Source organism: Marmota flaviventris, chromosome 4, assembly GCF_047511675.1.
Source record: "Marmota flaviventris isolate mMarFla1 chromosome 4, mMarFla1.hap1, whole genome shotgun sequence".
NCBI classification, from domain to species: Eukaryota; Metazoa; Chordata; class Mammalia; order Rodentia; family Sciuridae; genus Marmota; species Marmota flaviventris.
In genome coordinates this window covers 114,438,468-114,458,461 of record NC_092501.1, presented here as the reverse complement: position 1 = coordinate 114,458,461, position 19,994 = coordinate 114,438,468, and the positions used below count along the sequence as shown (strand labels likewise).

Sequence of the window (19,994 nt, the reverse complement as noted above, 5' to 3'; positions counted from 1 at the left end):
GTTTTTCTTTTTCCTTCTATCTTCCATATATATATATATATATATATATATATATATATATATATATATATCTTGACTTTCTGAATCTGGCTTATTTTGCTCTCCAATTTAATTTTTCTGCAAATGAGATAATTTCATTTTTCTTTATGGTTGAAGAAAACCATATTGTATATATACAACACATTTGCTTTACCAGTTAATCTACTGGTGGACACCTAGGTTGATTCTATAATGTGGCTATTGTGAATTGTGCTACTATAAATAGTTGTGCATGCATTGCTACAGTATGCTGGCTTTTTTGGGGGGTAAATACTGAGAAGTGGTAGAACTGGGTCATATGGTCTTTCCATTCCTAGTCTTTTGAGGAACCTCCCTACTGCTTTCCAAAGTGGTTGTACTAATATATAACTCCATAAATACATACAAGTGTTCCTTTTCTACATCCTCAGCAGCATTTATTATTATTTACATTCTTGAGGACTGCCATTCTAACTTGAGAGAGAGAAACTCTCAGTGTAGTTTTTATTTTCACTTCACTGACAGCTAAAGATGTTGAACATTTTTTTCATATACTTGTTGGCATTCATACTTTTGAGAAATATGTTTAATTCGCTTACCTTAATTCACTTGTCTGGGCTTATCTACTTCAATTGTTTTTGTTCATTTACAATTTCATTTGCACAAAATTTCCCCTACTGAAACCTTAAGTAAACTTGTGAAGTGGTCAGTTTGCTTCCAGTGTCCTTAGTAATGTCCTTCTTGCTTTTTTCCCAGGCAATGGTCTTCCTGCTCTCCTCAAATCTTCCTGTGTTGCCAGCTGCAAAAAACAGCTCCCAGGAAAGCTTAGAACATGTGAGTATACAACTAACTGCTAAGGCTAAATGGCATTGCCTTTCTATCTGCATTTCTGTGGAGGACAACTTAAAGGCAAGGCCAGGAACTCTAATTGTGGAATTTCAAGCATCAGTCAAGATGTAGAGAATGTGGAATGTGATGTGTTGTAATAGGAATGGTTTTCTGGAATCTTTAAAATTTAATGTAATCTGGGGTCAAGAGAGCCTTTCTGAGGTCAAAGGTATGATTCCTTCTCCTTACTTAGGACTAGATTGAGACAGAATGATATTTTTAGTTTTTGCTTTCAATTCACATTGATCATGCACTTGCATTACTAGTAGTAACATTTGCTTTTGTTTTGTTTTTCAATAGCAAATATGAATGAACAAAAAAAACAAAACATTTCTTAATGATACTTAACCAATGCTTTCTTGGCTTGAGATTTGATAAAGTTTTCCAATAGATTTCAAAGGTCTCCAACAGGAAGTGGCATGTCAAAGTTACAACTCTAAGGAAGTAATTAATGGGGTGGTGTGCATGTAAATTTGGGTGGAAAAAACAAAACAAAAAGAAGACATTCCTGAGCTTTGTCATGAAATTTGTGAGACCTTCCTATGCCTCAATGTGGAGGGCAAACAAAGCTGTACTGAGCACACTGGCCAAGGAGTTCTCACGGGCCTTAGGCTGCACATGGTATAAAACACATTCCTCAGAAGCCTCCTGGACATGTGGTATTTCCCATGTATATATAGAATGTGGAAATCACCTTGATTCCCATTCTTACTGGCCTGAGCAATGTAATTACATATAATAGGCTTTTGTAATAAGCATCTTCATTTTGAATATGTTCACTGTAGCCCATAGGTTTTATTGTGTGTAACCTAATTAAAGGAATATTGAATAAATTTTCAGTGAGTATATTAAGGGCAATTGCTAGTTGAATTCTTAAGTTTTAGGGAAAATAGAAAAGGAGATTTTATCGATTAGCAACTATGTAATATAAACTGTCTTTCATCTTTTCTTGCTTACTCTCTCTCTCTCTCTCTCTCTTTTTTTTTTTTTTTTTTGAGAGTTACTCACTTTTTAAATGTGTGTTAGTTCTGGATACAAAGAAGCAGGGTGTTAGCAGTTGGATTTTCTTCTCCAATAAAGGCAAGTTAAGAAGTGTACCAGAGACAGAAGATAAAACATGAATCTCTTTTTTTAAGCAATCTCCCTGAAAGCCAGCAGTATTGTTGCAGTTTAAAACAGGCTTTCCACACTGTGTTTCACCCCACCAGCCCACCCTCTTTATCAGTTAGAATTCTAGGACTTGCTTGATTGGAGAGATTTTGTGGGAGGGATTTCTCCTTTGAGCCTCTCATGTGCAAAGATTGTTCTTGGAAATCTTGATGATCTCGGGGGACTCTCCGGCTCTGGATGAGGAAGGAAGATGAATGGTTCTTTATGAATTCTTCTGAGGAACTTTGTGACAGTCCTTACTTCTGTGGAGGCTTGCAGCCCGAACTCACCCAGTTCCTGATTACTGCCTGACATCTTATAGCCCTAACGGGGACTGGGCACTGAACACATCACAGCAGTTGACCCGCATGGTCAACTGAAGGGCTTGTCCAGATTTTTTGTGAACACAGCTGCAGCCAGCCCATACTTGGAATTGTTAGCTGTCCTGAAGACTTCGTCTATGGTCTTGAACTTCAGGATTTGCACCACAGGCCCAGAGATCTCTTCCTTTTGCGATGGTCATGTCATCTTGCACATCTCCACACACAGTGGGCTGAATGAAATAGCTGAGCTCTGCAGGGGCCCCACCACCACACAGCAGCTTCACCCCCCTCTTGCTTCCCTGACTGGATGTAGCCAAGGATCTTCTTGAACTGAATTTCATCTACCTGTGGCCCCTTCTCTGTTTGTCTGTCAAAAAGGTTCCCCACCACCCAAGACTTGGCCTGGATGATCCTGCTCTTCACAAACTCTGTGTCCTCCTGCGTGAAGGTTTGGGAGCAGGTGCAACAGCACTGGTCCTGGTTGAAGAACAGGGCAAAGTGGGCCTGTTCCACTGTTTAGTACACATCAGCGTCCGACATGCTGATGTTGGGGCTCTTTCCCTCCAGCTCCATGGTCACTGTCTTGAGGTTGCTGTTCCCCCTAGCAACTTGGATTAGGTGGCTAACCTTCAGCCAGGCATAGATCAGCTGGCCCCTGTCAGAGACTTCCTTGCTGCACCAAGGCAAGCCCGGCTGGAAGGTGGCCCGGAAAGCTTTTACTGTCCACGTCTTTTTTGTCCCTTTCTACTACCTGACAGATGACCTCTCTAGTGGATGGATTGACAATGGGGAATGTTTTCTTGCTGATGGTGTTAGTCCTGCCACTCATTGTTTATGAAGATCTGGTTGTTGAAGACCTTGGGCAACTGGTTGGGAGACTGTACCGCTTGGGTGGTGGTTGCTGAGATCAGACTCCCCAGACTGGCCAGTGGTTGCCAGCAGGCTGGTGCATAAAATCCTGCGGCAGAGGGCCCACAGCAGGGTGGGCAGCTAGCGGTGCTCAGACTCCTGTACTGGTCGCTGGTCCTCTTGGCTTTCTCTTTTGTTTTCAGATTGCCACAGACTTAATTAGCACTGACATCTTGCTGTGGATTTTGTCTGCTAATAATCACTATAACTTTACTTAGTTGGATAGATTACATATGAATTTCATTTTAGTAAAATTTCCCCTTTGATAAAGATCTCTACTTTGCCTATCTAAAATATAAATTTATAAGATAAATTTTGCTGAATTAAAAATCATCGTTTCCCCTCTCCCCTCCTTTTCCTTCAGTAAGGTTTGGTTTCAGGTATCTTTTGTAGCTTTTTTAAACATTGCTATCTTAGTGTCTGTTGTTTGGTGGTATGACTTGATCTTTTTTGTATGATTATTTTTTCCTTTATTTTTCAGTGATGGGGCTTTCTATAAGAATATTTCTGTTCTTATCATTGTTTTCTTTCTCTTCCAGTGAATGCAATTTCGTCGTACATGGACAACTGTTTTAGAATTTGACACCTCCTCTCCTAAGATTTTGAAAGACTATAAGAGCTAAGAAAGTTGTCTGACATATAAAATGTTTGCTGTGGTCAGAGTTTTTTTTTTTTTTTTTAATAAAGTCAATGAATATGTGAACTAAACCCCTCTCACTCTTTTCCCTGTGCCTCCTGGATGGAAATAGCCACCCAGATTAATTGAATGGGATATTTATTGAATATCTACAAAGTTTTAACATCTGAAATTAAAATATGTGTGTGTGTGTGTGTGACATTTCTTTCACTCTTTAAAGAAACCCCTATGTGAGGTAATAATACAAATTCATTTAGGAGGGGTCTTGAGTGTGTTTCAAGTGCATCACCTACATTTGATGGGGCAGAGCACTTTCTTGTGTGTTTTTATATACATTTTTTTAAATGAATATAGGGAGATATAAGTTTCAGGCCAACTCAAACAGTATTTCTGACAATTTGAAGTACTGGTCACTGTATTATTTCTCAAATGTCATCTAAATGTTGGTAACACCTTTGATTTTTTTTTTCCTGTCTGTGAAGGGAGTCTGGGAAAAAAGTCCAGTTAAGAGGATTTGTTAATATCTGCCCACCTAATTTTGCCATTTACAGAGAACTAAACTGGGCTTGACTTGTTGACAGAAGGACCAACTGTTTATTCACATCACAAAAACATTTAGAAAATTGGGCAAGTGTAAACTTACTTATTAATTATTTATAACTCCACTGTCAAAAATTCCATTTAAGATTGGGTTTATTTTCTGACATATTAGTTTTTTAATTTCTCATTGTAAATGTTGAATATTTTGCTATCCTTTCTCAGGTGAAGGTTGAATAATTTTCCCTTCTTTATTACTGTTATGATTTATGTATGAAGTGTTCCACAAAACTCTTGTGTGAGACAATGCAAAAAAGTTTAGAGATAAAATGATCGTGTTATGAGAGCCTTAACCTGATCAGTAATCCACGGATCTGGATTAATTGGGCAGTAACTGTAGGCAGGTAAGATGTAACTGGTCACTGGGAGCATTCCTTGGGGCTTATATTTTTTTCCTGATCTGCAGATTGTGCTCCCTCTCATATTCTCTCTCTCTCTCTCTCTCTCTCTCTCTCTCTCTCTCTCTCTCTCTCTCTCCTTCCTGATTGCCAGATCCTGAGCTGCTTTCCTCCTCCACACACTTTTGCCATGACCTTGGGCACGACAATGAAGTTAACCATATATGGACTGAGATCTCTAAATCTCTGAGTACCAAATAAATTTTTCACCCTATAAAATTGTTATTGTAAAGCCTTTTGATCACAGAGAAAATAAAACTGACTAAAATAAAAAAAAAAGAAAAACCAGGAGATAAGTAAAGTTCTCTAGAAAGGAAAGAGATAAGGGAAGATGGGGGTTTGAACAAGAGTGGTAAGATAGAGTTTGGGGGCTTCCTGGAGGGAAACAGTCTATAAAAAAGAAGGGTGACTGGGGGCTGTCAGGACTCTTGGAGGGAGACGTGTGTTTAATCTTCATGAAGACATCCAGGGAAGGTATCGTCCATCCCTTTTGATAACTGAGGAAGTTGAGGCCACCAACAGGATAAAGTTACATCTGTATAAAGCCCAATGGCAGGTTGTGTGTGTGCCAAGTGTGAGGAGACCCAAAAGTGAACACTGGACAGAGATATCTTCTTCAAACCACAGTGTTTAAGGAGTATTTATGAAGTTTTATTGTGTCAAGTATTCTTTTGAGTTTCAACACAAAATCATTGGTTATTGTTATGAATGAGAAAACCTACTCTATGGTATGTGAATATATTTCTTGTTAGTATATTGCAGTTTGGACTGTTTTTGGATTGTATCAAAGTTTCAAGCCTGGCTTTAGGGTAGTACTAGGCAAGAAATTAACCTTCAGAAATAAAATGTCAGCAGGAGCTTGAACTCAGGTCTGCTTCCCCTGAGGCTGGTGTTTTTAATGGTTGTGCTCAGTCCAGAGAACATCAATAGAATGATCCATCAGTTTCTTATTGGAAGCATCCAGCTGGCAGCCCGAAGGACATTGTGGTCACAGATAAGGGGGGCCTTAGTGCTAACAGGAGCAGTAGTGGGAGGAATAGATTGCCATGCTTAATTTGAAAAACCATAGAATAACCTGTTAATGTCCTTTTGTGTTATTAAATAAGAAATCCAACTGTATTTTTAGGTGCTTTATTTTCATGTTAAGATACCCTATCAACTAGCTAGGCATGGTGGCACACGCCTATAATCCCAGTGGAAATCTGAAGCAGGGGGATTGCAAGTTCAAAGCCAGGCTCTGCAAAAGTGAGGCACTAAGAAACTCAGTGAGACCCTGTCTATAAGTAAAATACAAAACAGGGCTGGGGATGTGGCTTAGTGGTTGAGTGCCAATGTGAGTTCAATCCCTGGTACCTCCCTACACTGCCCCCCCCCACCCAAAAAAGATAAAGATGTCCTATCAACTGATTAGTTTACAAAGATTCATTGAGCAGGAAAGGAATGACTAGATAGTCTTGTTAGCTTGGTTGTATGTAACATGGAGACACTTTATTTTAAATTTTAAAAATGAAATCTATGGCAAAATGTGATTTATCAAGCCATACCCACAGCTGCTTGTTCTTCAAGTACAGCTTAACAAGCCATTTTGTAGAATAATGAGCTCCTTGCAATTCACTGTCTGATCCTCTCTCCAGCGGCAGTGGCATCCTCTGGTTGCTTGTTAGAAAGTGCAGGATCTCAGGTTCCACCCAGATCCTCTGAATTAGACTCTGCATTTTGACGGGGTTCACAGGTGATTCATACATACATTACAGTTTGAGAAATACTGCTGTAAGGCAATTTGGGGCTCTGCAGTGGATTAAAAAATATTGGGAATGTCTTGGCCTTGCCTAAGCTTGCTTGTAATGGCAATTAGCTGAAAGCACATGAACTGGCAATTAACAAAGGCAGCAAGATTTCCTTGCCAAGCCAGTGGTACCCACAAAAAGGTTGTAAGTGTTGGGAGGAAAGAGCAAATCACAGCCAATTAAGTCCACCAGGGGAGATGTCAAGCCAGTTGCCTTGTTATTTCAAATTCTCTTTAACTTCCATACCTGCGATAGGCTCCTGAAGCCCTAGGGGGCAGTATGGTACAGTAAAAGACAGATTGCATCAACACCCCAGTGTTCCTCTTAGTAGCCTGTGACCTTGGGGAAAAAAAAATGCCCCTGAGCCTCTGTTTTTTTGACAAACAGAAAACTCATAGGATTGCTGTAAGGATTAAAAGCAAAATAAATGTAATGCCTAACACATATTAGGCACTCAGTTTTCCCTTTTGTTGCCTTCCCCTTGTTTAATTCAAAGTTACAGCCAGGAAATCCGTACTGTTTTATGGACCCCCAAAGAAGGTTATACTAAAGCAGGTAAGTCTGAAATAAGTTGTCAGCCGGTTTGACCCACAGCTACATTTCCCAGCAGGTGCTGCACTCTGGGCAGGAAAGGTGGTCTGCAAGAATGCAGGGAATTGCTTCAGCTTCTTGATTTCAGCCATTCAAGGTAGTGATAAGCCTCCAAGCATGACTCTGCTGCAGTGCTGAGACCCACCACAGGCTTAGGTCTAATGTAGCCATTCTCAAGTTCCAGGTGCACATTAAAATCTTCTGGGGATTTGTATAAAACTGTTGGTTCCCAGAATCCATCACAGACTAGCTAAATAGACTCTTTGGCATTGGAAGGATAGTTAAGAAGGTATCTCAGGTGATTTTAAACATTACCTAAGTTTAAGAACCACTATAAACTGTGAGTTATGGACTTGGTACTACTAGAAGCCAGGCTTAGAGGTTAAGTGCAAGTGAGAGAGAGTCTTCTGCCCCAGAGGCTATGGCTCTTCTGTCAACAAACTGTTGTGGTTCTTGTACCTTCTGTGAAAGCTTTAAGTTCAATCTGTTTTAGGTGTGACTGTTTGGGGAAAAAGAGAGAGAAAAAAAGAGAGAAAAATGAAAAAGAAGGAAATATAAACTTAGTTTTATGTATCCAGATGTTGTATCCTTTTTAATTTTTTTTCCTAGCATACAGCAAGCTTTCTGGAATCTTTCTGATTTTATTCCATATACTCTATATAACATTTGGAATGCTTTGCAATATAGAGTTTATTTTCTTAGAAGTTGGCTTGCATTTCTCATTTTTCTTTATCTTTTTGTGAGAGATCATTTATGTGCTCAGTCTTTGTTGGGGGAGGGATTAACTCATTTTTTCCAATATTTATTTTTTTAGTTTTTGTGAATTTTAGTATGTTCACCAAAATTAATTAGTAAAGACAGGATCCACCAGGCACAACTTGAGTTGGCTAAAACACACTATTTGTATGTGAGGCTCTGTTATGGTTTAGATATGAAATGTCCCCCAAAAGCTTATGTATGAGACAATGGAAGAATTTTCAGAAATGAATTGATTGGAGCATAAAGTGTGAGCTAATCAGTGGATTAATCCATTGATATGGACTAACTGGGTGGTAACTCTAAGCAGGTAGGGTGTACCTAGAGCAGGTAGGTCACTGGGGGCATGCCTTTGTATTTTGTCGCTCTCTGTTTCCTTGTTGCCATGTCCTGAGCTGGTTTCCTCCACTACAGTCTTCTGCCATCATGTTCTGTTTTACTTTGGGCCCAGAGCTGTGGAGTGGGCCCTGTGTAAAATGAGATCTCTGTAATGGTGAGCCAAATAAATTTTTCACCTCTAAAATTGTTCTTTTTTTTTTTTTTTTGGTCATAGCAGTGAAAAAGTTAATATAGGCTTCAGCTTCTTCTAAAATATAAAGTTTGGGAGGCAATAAACATGTTTGAATTCATGTATAGTGATTGAGGATGTTGACAGTACCTTCCATCATGGAATGAAGTGAAGATTAAACCAGCTACTTCTTACAAGTATGCCTGGGGTCTTGCAGGCATTCAAATGAGTGAGTATTAATCTTTTATTCCAGAAAGCAGAGTCAGAGTGTAAACAATGTGACTGAAGTCAGGGCACAGACCAGATGGCTATGGTAGTAAAAGATCTTAATCTTTTTTTATGAAAATTTGAGAATAAAATAATAGCATATTTTATAGTTCATATAGATGATTACAAGGGTTTGTGGCAGTTCTAACACGTTTTTGGTAGTTCCATGTTTTTTCCCTGACAGAAGGGGTGAGCCTGGCAGTGGCTGGACCAGTACTGCCTGTGTTCTGAAGAATCAAGAAGTTTTTACCTTTACCTTTTCAACTTCGTAGAACTTTATGAAGACAACAGAGAAATCAGTTGGAATAACTGAAACATCTTTAGAGAATGAGAACTATCTAAATTTTTTGGATATTACTATTTTTATTTTTTTTATCATTTCATTAAATAGGTTTCTACTAAAATTTTACGTTTACATATGATTATCTATCAAGATATCAGCATATTTTATTATTTGATTCTGTGCCACTAGTAAATATGATGATATCTAACTTACAAGAATTTGTAAATACCTGGAGCCTTGCAGGAAGTAGACATATATTTCTATTTCAATGGCTTAGATATTACAGAGAGATATGAGAGTAGTCACTAAATATATTTAAGCATATTCATCTGTTAGACCAAAATAAAATTTCATGGATAAAAGTAATGATAATTCGAGTTTAAGTAGAAGAAAAAACATGTAAAAATTTCCAATGTAAAAGGTGAACTTAGGTCAATCTCTTTTTTTGCTGGATTTTGCTTTTTTTTTGGCTGAAGTTGAACCCAGGGGCACTTTACCACTGAGCTTTTAATTTTTTATTTTGAGACGGGTTGCTGAAGGACTTACTAAATTAATGAGGCTGGCCTTGAACTTGAAATCTTCCTGCCTCAGTCTCCTGTGTTGCTGAGATTACAGGCATGGGCCACTGTTAGGTCAATTTCTTTCATGAACATAGATGAAAATTTCTTAAAGTTAGTAAGTGAATTAAGCAAGATATAAAGGAGAATAATATGTAATAATCAATTTGAGCTCATTTCAGTAATGGAGATTGTTTTATCATTTGGAAATAAATATTTGAAATTTACTAAATGAAAAGGGGACAAAAGTATAAAAGCATACTTGTAGATGCAAGAAAAATACTTGATAAAATTCAGCAATAATTCATAATAATTTTTTAAGGATGTAAAAATTACCTTTATTAATCTTGTTTTAATGAAACATTTTAATGGTGGTAAGACAAGATTCTGCTTCTAGGAATTTATGGATTTATTTGTTCAACAAAATCTGTGTTTACATTTGCCAACATACCCTTCTGCATGAAGTCCTTTCTACAGGATCCCTATGCTTACTTCACAAATGTAGAATAGAAATTAGTTCAAAAAGCCTTGTTTGTAAAATACATAAATGGAAGAATCACAAGGTTAATGGTAAGAATTTCAGGATATTCAGGTCTCTAAGCACAATTACCATACACTCCCATAAAAAGGTTTTGTGACAGTCCTTTTGCTGAAAAGAACTTTTGGTGTGACTCTGTGTCAGTTTTTTTCCTTAATAAGTCAAATGTCTTCTTAAAAAAACAAAATAAATTTTGTTAAGTATATTTGAAATTTACATGATATCATGAAATATGTATAAATAGTAAAATGATTACTATAGTGACATGGATTAACATATCTATCACAGAGTTGCTTTTTTAGGTTTTTTAATTTGTAGATAGACACACAAGATCTTTATTTATTTTTATGTGTTGGTGCAGATCAAACCTAGTGCCTCACACATGCAAGGCAAGCACTAAATTAATGAGGCTGGCCACTGAGCTATAGCCCAGCCCATATAGTTACAAAAATCTACTTATTTAACAAATATCTCTAATATAATTTAACTTTAATCCTCATGTTGTGTATTAAATCTCTAGACTGATTCATCCTTTGTACCTGCTACTTTGTATCTTTTAACTTACATCTGTTTTATCTTCACACTTCCATCTATGGTAATCACATTTCATTCTCTTTCTCTGTATATTTGGACTTAAAAAATTCCACAAACAAGGTGAGATCATGCAATATATATCTATAACATCTGGTTTATTTCACTTAGCACAATTTTCTCCAGGTCCATCCATGTTGTGATAATTGGCAAGAACTCATTCTTAAAGACTGAATAATTTTTCACTCACTTTCATATAGATACCCTATTTTCTTTATCCGTTTGTCCACTGATAAGCATTTAGGTTGTTTCTATATCTTGAATATTATGAAAAATGCTGCAATGAACCTAGGAGTGTAGATGTTTTTAAAAGGTGGTGAATTTATCTCCTTTGGGTGTCTTCTCAGAAGAGGGATTGCTTTACCACTGAACTACAGCCCCAGCCCACATAGTTTTTAACAATTGTATATTAACAATTATAGATGTACATATTTATGTTCAAAGTAATGTCATGATTTTAATATAATGTGGAATGACCAAATTAAACCAACAAAGTCATCCATCACCTCAAATATTTGATAATTTTGTATTGAGACTATTCAAGATCTATCCTCTAAGCAACATTGACATGTACAGTATTTCATGTAATTTATTTACCATACTGTGCAACAGTGTTTTTTTTTTAATTTTTAAAATTTCTTTTTGTACTCAAGATTCAATCCAGGGTGCATTGTACTACTGAGATATATCCCTAGCTCTTTTTATATTTATTTTGAGACAGGGCTTTGCTAAGTTGCTGAGACTGGTTTTGAACTTGAAATCTTCCTGTCTCAGACTTCAGAGTTGCTAGAATTACAGTTATGTGGCACCATGCCTGATGATGATAATAGGTCTAAAACTTTGTAGCTCTTGATAATCATCTCCCCATCCTTCTAGCCTCTGGCATCTGATAATCTACAATCCACTATCTGCTCTCTGAGTTCATTTTTTTTTTTTCTGGATTCCCCACATAAAGATATTTCTCTGTTTGGCTTATGTTACTTAGTATAATATTCTCCAATTCCATTTATGTTTTGGAAAATGACAATTTCTTTATTTTTAAGGCTGAATAGTATTCCATTGTGTATATATGCCATGTTTTCTTTCTCCACTCATCTGCTGATGGGCTGATTAAGACTGATCGTATAATCTGACTGTTGGGAACAGAACTGTAGTAAATATGGATGGGCAGACATTCTTTTGATTAAATACCCAGAAGTGTAATTGCTGCATTATATGGCAATTCTCTACTTCTAGTTTTTTGAGGCACCTACAAACTGTTTGTTCTTTTTTTCTTAACATTTTTTTTCTGGTTTATTTTTCTTTCCATCATGTTTAACTTGAATCCAGTGTTAGTTTCTCACATCTTACACAAGTGTCTCCAACAGATCTTTTTATGTCCCAACTTGTGTTACATAGAAGTGAAATATTAAGGCAAATAGATTTAAGAGGAACTTGTTCTCCATCATTTCATTTATTGAATGGAGATGCTACTATGGCTCTTGATTTAGCAGCAACAATTCTTTTGTTTACACAGAGTTCTGATTTTGTTTTGCTCTGTACTGGAAACGTTTTCTACATTAATTTCAGTCAGGGATTATGGAATAGTTTCTTTTTTTGTTTGTAATAATATGTACACTTTTCCTCCTAGGATTTGTCTCCCCACCATGGAAAAAGAGCTTTTTGGATCTTTTCAATGTGAGCAATTAAGAGTGATACTTAGGAGCCACTGGGCTTAAAGAAGGATTTAAATGAGGCCCAAATATTTAGGCACTAAGTGCTTCTTTCTCAGGTTCACAAAAGCCGTCCTCCACCATTGAACCCCATTCTCTCAGGGGGCTCAGTGAAGGCTAACCTGCCCCATAGATTGTCACTTGGAAACAGCCCATGCCAAACACCTTAGGTTCCCAACAAGAAAAACCAAACCCTGAAGAAACTTCTGGCTTGAACTCTCTAGCATCTTGAAAGTGAATGAAAAGGTCCTATGTGCTTGGATGGGTCACCAGGCCATCATACACACCACCCGAGTAGGGAAGGTGGAGATGGCATTTCCTGCTATGAACATGATGCAGAGGTTCCTGGGAATCTGTCTGAGGGGACTCAAGGCCACATCACAGCCCTTCACCAGGATCCTGTCTCCTGCACACTGGTATCCAGTACCTGCATGTCCAAGTAATGGACTGGGTATAGTGAGTGTTCCTGACCAAGGCCTTGGACACCTGGACCCCTGCAGCCTCTTCTAGGCAGGCTCAGCTCAACCACTGGGGTGGGGAGGTTCTACAATGGCTGCTTCCTGAGGGCGCCAAGGTGCTCATGTGGAGCAAGCTCCTATCTCGGTCCCCAAACACTACCCAACCAGTGTTTGGACTCTCAAGCTGTTTTCTGTAATGGGCTGTACTCATTTACATTCCCACCAACAGGGTACAAGGATGCCCTTTTATTCCTTATCCACACTAGTACTTTTTGATAATGGCCATTCTAACAGGTGTGAAGTGATATTTCTTTGTGGTTTTCATTTGCATTTCCCTAATGATTAGTGATATCAAGGATTTTTCATCAGTTAGATGTTCAAATATCTTCTTTTGAGAAAAGTCTATTTGGGTCCTTTACTCATTTTTAAGTAGGATTATTCATTTTTTTTTCCTATAGAATAGATTTTTCCCCTCTTCCCTTTCCCCTCACCACCCACCCCTTTCTCTCTTTGTGGTGCTGTGGATTGAACATGGAACTTTGTGCCTGCGAGGCAAGTGCTGTACCACTGAGCTACAACCCCAGTCCTATTGAATTGTTTAAGTTTCATGTTATATTTTGGATACTAATCTTTTATCAGATATACTGAATAAAAATATTTTCTCTTAGTCTTAGGTTGTCTCTTCACTCTGTAATTATTTTCTTTGCTGTGTAGAAGCTTTTAATTCTGATGTTATCCCATCTGTCTGAATTGGCTTTTGTTGCCTGTGATTTTGGGGGCTAAATCTAAAAAAAAATGTTTGCCTAGACACACCCTCATGCTGATTTCCCCCTATATTTTCTTCTAGGAGTTTCCTTAGTTGTAGATTTTATGTTTAGGTTTTTAATCCATTTTGAGTTTATTTTTGTACATGGTGTAAGACAAGAGTCCAATTTTATTCTTTTGTATATGGATATCCAGTTTTCCCAAATATTATACTTATCAAAGCATATTGGAAATGTAGGATTTTGTTTGCTTCTGCCAGGTGCTATAGGATACTACCAACTTAAGTCTATTTAGAAATAAATTTTAGTTTGGGGTTATGGACCCCATGGGGATATAACTTCTGGTTCTAAATACTTGTGAATGTGGGCTTGACTCTGAGCTGAACTCAGAGAGGAGGCAGAGATGAACAGTGTCTTCCCCACCTCACTTTATTCAGCAGAGCTTTTCTTTATTTAGCAGAGCTTTTCTTTAGATCACTTACTGATGTGGCTGCCTTATGAAAGCCCAAGCTCATTCAATTGTCTCTTCTAAAATTCTGTACTCTCGAAACCCCAGGCTTTGTATCCTGTTCTCCTCGGTGACAGGACCCATTAAACCTCAAGTTTGAAACCACCTGAGATTGGGATATATCCTTAGAGCAATGCTGAATTTCCAGTTTTCCTACTTCTCTGAAAACACACTTTTTACTTTTTAAATTTTTCTGGTCTAAACACGTTTCCTTTAGTTTGCCAGTCAGTTCACCAATGAGGTTAAAATGCTAAAAAAAAAAAAAAAAAAAATAAGGGTTTTAAAAATTATTTTTAGGTGGTCTGTATCAAAAGAACTATCTAGACATCTAGTTTGGCATGGTCATGGAAATGAGTTGTATATTTTAAATACCACATCACTTCACATAAGTACTTTTAAAATAAAATAATACTAACATTTTCTTTATTTTTCTTAAGTAGCCAGAATCTGCTTCATGCTTTATATGTTCTATCCAATTTGATGTGCACAATAATCCATGCTGATATGTAAAATGGTTAGCTGCATTTTAGATATGAGAAAACTGATTTAGAAAGGTTAGTAACTTACCCCAGTTCATACTGCTAGACTGTTTTGGAGCAAGAGTGATCTGATTCCATTGAAAGTTTTGTTATTTTCCTTCACTTTTTATAATGAAATAATTCAAACATAGAATAAAAGTTGAAGTGTTAATATAAGAAATTTATACCTTTAGCATTCAAGTTTTGTAAACATTTTGGCACAGTTTTTTCCCTCTCTCTGTGTGTATGTTAATTTTCTTTTTTGCTATAATGTTTAATTTAAAATATTATTATTATTATTATTTTGTATTGGGGATTGAATCTAGGGATACTTTTCCACTGAGCTACATCCCCAGTACTTTTAATGTTTTATTTTGAGATAGGGTCTCTTTAAGTTGCTGAGGGTCTCCCAAAGTTGCTACAGCTGGCCTCAAATTTGTATTCCTCCTGCCCCAGCCTCCCAAGTTGATGGGATACAGATGTGCCTAGCCTTGCTGTAAGATTTAACGGTAAATTTTAGATATGACACTTTACCCCTCAATACTGAGACTTCAGTCACAAAACGAGTTTATAGCTCTCTTCAAGTGGGTCCCTTTGGAGATTTTAGTGCTCTCCCAGAAATGGGAAAATTCTTTGCTTGAGAGGAGGGGGACTCTTTTATCTCTGAACTCCAAGGTTTAGCAAATTACTGGTTATGTAGCAGGTAAATCAATGAATCGTATGTTAAAGGAGACCGAGGTTAATGAGAGAGGAAGTGAAAAGTCATCTAAGACAAGAAAACTTGTTCTGATTTAGATGGAAAGAAAAGGAAATACATTGAAGAGGATAGTTATCCTTCTCTGAGAATTAGAGTGGACAAGAAATGCAGACAAATGTAAATCTATAAACATTTATTCTAGTGTCTTGCATTATTTTTCTCACTGTTAGTCCCTGGGGTAGGAACTCTGTCTTCTTTCTGTGTATCTAGCCAATTATATGGTTCCTGGAACAATTGAATGAATGAATTAATGAATCCATTCCAGTGTACTGTTTATAGTAAATGTAATTTCCACTTTATTCCCACTGTTTCTGCTGCTGAAGCCAATTCTACTGATGTCATTATCGCCACTGAAATGGTTACTATTACCGTCAGAAAGATGTCTAAGAACAAAGCAGAGCCAAGCAGAGAATATCATTCCCATTTTGTAGCTAAGAAAGTTTTGAAATGAATGTAGGCATTCTATCTGCCAGTCCCAAGGTGCCTCCTGTCATTCCTTTTGATTCAATGTTTGTTGATTTTCTTCCTTTGTGCCAGGCACTATTCCGTAGGTTAAGGTGGCCAAAAGGCTAAGCAGACACAGCTTGTTGGCAGGCCTGCTGGATTCACTCATACCTGGCATACTGAAAGGAATGTGATTGGTATTTACTGCTTTTTCAACTCAATCTATTATGGATAATCATGTGTTTGTTACTTGAATACAAAACATACCTTCAGATGAACATACACTTAGATATTTATAGGTATAATTTTTGAAATATAAGTATTGTTTATACAAAGTATTTTATGTGGTTTCCATTTGCATCTCTGTATGTACTGCCATGGCTTGAATGTAACTCTGCATTCCCAGGTAGGAAAGCAATATGTGAAGAAGTAAACAGACTAGGAAAGGTCTGAGGTTCCTTGGGGCTGCAAATGAGATATGAAGACTGGGGTGGGCTACGTGATTTCCCTTGAATGCCTCCAGGAGTCAGGTTCTGATTTGGGGTTATTGGGTGCCTAATATAGGAATTCATTGTCCCAGTATATAAACCTTATGGTTTGTTTGCATGTTTTCTGTCTCTCATGTTGAGGAGTGTGAAACATTTACTGGAGATGGCCCATGAAAGTGCAGAGAAGCCAGAGAGCTTTTGGGTTGATGGGCTTTATAAGACTGCTATTGTTTTTTTTTCCCTGAATTGATTTCTGCTTATATAATCTTTCCAAGCTTTCTTAGGGCTTCCTGCACACATACCAGCTGATCCTAGATCATTTCACTCTGACCTCTAAATTTGTTTTTAAATTTTTAAAGAGAAGCAAAGATTACTAATTTCATACTGAGGTTCTTGTGTGACAAATTGGTCACACTAATTTGGTGGTGAGCTTTTATATTGGTTCAACATATTCTCCTGAGGACAGAATAGTCTTTATCTACATTCTGGTATAGGAATCTTTTATTTTTATGGTATCCTGTAATAATTTGTCTGATGTTTATCTCTTTTATCATCATCATCATCATCCACAAGTCTATTACATAGTAACAAAGGAATACATTTTATATAATAGGCATCAGGTGTAGAAACATGAAACTGTTCCTAAAGATTAATTGCAAATTGGCATTTTCATTTTATGCAATGTTCAACCTTTTAGTAATAAGTATCTCTATATAATCCTTGGATCTGCATAGTAAAGTGAATTCCTGGTAAAAACATTGTGAATAATATAAATGCAGTCTTCCAAAAATTTGGTAATCTATAATCCTAAGTATTATAGGCCTCAAACTTGTTGGAAGAATATTAAATATGGTTGTAGCAAGTAGTGTGTTCTTAGTGGCATCCTGAAGCTCAAATACAGACCCTAAATATGTTAACACATAAGTGATAAAGGCCTCTCTGGATACTGTCCAAGCAAGCACAGAAGTAAAATATCATAATAAAAGGGTGAAGAAACAAGGAGAATTGAGAAATTTTGATTTCTATTTTATTCTTATAGGAAACTTTTTACTACCTGGAAGATCAGAGCAATTCTATGCACCTTGAGATGGATCACAAAGTAGTTTTGGGGACTGTTTAACAGAGCCAGACCAAAATGCCTGAATATTTGATACTTTTCATAACTGTCCATTCTGTGAAAGGTAGTTAAGAACTCAGAGCAAGGCCTTGATTCTCATTGAATGCAGAGGAGAGAATTCAGACTAGGAAGTGAGAGAGAAAAATATAAACAAATCACTGTTATTTAATTTTTTTGATATTGATGTAGCTTGGGAGCTGAGAGAGGATAGAAGTTTAGGTCTTAATAGAGAAGAACTTTAGTGACTCTGTAATACTGCTTTCTCAAATACTATTCCATACTCCAGAGTCGTAGGCAGAAAGCTCAAAGTTGAACATTTGCCCTACTGCTTAATAACTGTGATATTGGACAAGTTTTTGAACCTCAGATTTTTTATTTAAAGCATGGAGCTATTGATATCTGTCATAGAGTATTTTGAAGATTAATATGCATTTAAAAATTCTTCCACAGTGTCTGGCATAGGCCAGGTACATAATACTGGTAGTTTCCTCATATTCTAAGCATGTTCCTGTCACAGTCACACTGGATAAGGACACAGCTGGGAGAACAAGAGGTGTCTTACAGAAACTTCTGGAGTCTCTCCCATGTCCTGTTGCTCAAGCTCCCTAGGTAATGTCCTCTGGATGCAGTTGCCAGTGGAATCCCAGAGTGATCCCAGCAGTGATGGCACCAACCTAGGCTACTGCTGCAGGTGTCCTCAATTTTGTATGCCCTGGCTACTCCTTGTGAAAGGGATCCATGCTTCTCCTTCACTCTCAATTTCTCTTTTATAACTTGGTGCCTATGCAAGCCACTGATATTGCTAGGCTACTAAGATTCTTAGCTTCTGCCTGTGGCCTCCTCTCTTCAGGGTGAAGCAGTGAGTCTCTGGGCTCTCTAGATACGCTCTCATCTCCACACATTCATACCCCTACCTCCAGGTACCTGAGGGAAACCTTATCCTCACAGATTCCTTCCCAAAGGAAATCAGGTCAGAAGAACAGATACTCTTTTTTGTTTTTTAAAAACTTATTTTTTAGTTGTAGGTGGATACAATACCTTTATTTCATTTTTATGTGGTGCTGAGGATCGAACCCAGTGCCCCACACATGCTAGGCAAGCCTCTACTTCTGAACCACAACCCCAGCCCAAGAAGAGATATCCTCAGGCCCCCTGTCTGCCAGGTGTCTGAAACTCAAGGTTTGGAGCAAGGCCCTCTATGAGCTCAGGGCCTTATTCTCAATTTAAGCAACTGTTTTTTTCTCCCATGGTTTTTTCCTTAATTCTAAACAACATTGATTATTTATTTTTTAACTCTCCTTCAACCTAGACTGTAAGCCCCATGAGCATAAGTGGCATTTTAAAAAATTCTCATGCTATTTTATTCCTAATGCCAAAGATAGTTGCTGATATGTATAAACTGCTGAACAGAGGAGCAAATCTTTTCTATTTCCATGCCTCATTTGGGTGTCATGTTTGGTATTGTCACTTCCCTTTTCAATCCAGAGGATCTGAGCTCCCTGTGGAGCAGGGGCCCAGTCACATTTCCCCCAGCCCTGCCAGAGCACTTCTCATTGTGGGTTCTGTTTCAACCTGTGAATGTGGCATGCCTACTCTGAGCTGCTGTGGAAGACAGCCTGTGGGACCTAAGCCTCCAGGCTGTGTGCTTCATGCTGCTTCCTGACACTCTGGTGTCTTGAGATGCCCTTCACTTCCTGGAGACAGAGTAGCTAGGGATGCTTCAGTGGCTTCTGTCCTCTTTGCAACGGAACAGAATCAGCTCTTCCCTGGGTCAATTCTAGCTCCAATCTCCATGTTTGTATTAAAAGGTTAATTGCTTTACACCTACACATCCCCAGCCTGGCTTCTCTGAGGAAGAAAAGCAGCCGCAACTAGAGTTGCGTTTGTACTGTAATATCATCTGCTGCATCAAGTACACAGAATCTCTTTATTAGAGGCCAAATGCACATTCCCATTTGAGAGACAGTTGCTGCTGGCAGCAAGTAGTGGCTGGCTGGATAACTGCTTGTTCTGAAACCCTTGAAGACATTGCTCCGTCTTTCTATTTACTGTGGGCTGGTGGAGAACGATTCCTTATTTTCAAGGGCAGCCTTTAATGAGCACCCAGTGGCTCTTTGATGTTGCCCTACCACAGACTGTGGGTAAAGGCAGTGCTAGGAATCATACATTTTCATTTGTGGAAGTATTTTGTATTGAACCCTGTCAAAAATAACACTGCCTTTGGGACATAGAAAATCCAATTTGATAGCAATGTTTCTGCTTTTTTCTCTTCGACACATTCTATCAGTTAGGGCACAGTCTCTGGACCTCGGCTATTTTTCACTTGGAAGTAATTTGGGGCAGGGCCTTGTGCTGTTGTTAGTGATGACTTGAATAACTGTATTTATAAGCAGTACCGTCCTAAAATGGCTCAAATTAATGCCTACAAGGG

The 19,994-nt window shown here is 37.9% G+C and overlaps 2 pseudogenes; both read right to left on the bottom strand.

Annotated features, from left to right (window-relative positions):
• Window positions 1-2,139: 2,139 nt before the first annotated feature.
• On the bottom strand, window positions 2,140-6,634 carry LOC114094911 (aldehyde dehydrogenase, mitochondrial-like; annotated as a pseudogene).
• A 5,936-nt stretch (window positions 6,635-12,570) lies between these two features.
• LOC117794979 (ER membrane protein complex subunit 4 pseudogene) lies at window positions 12,571-14,816 on the bottom strand (annotated as a pseudogene).
• Between the last annotated feature and the right edge of the window lie 5,178 nt (window positions 14,817-19,994).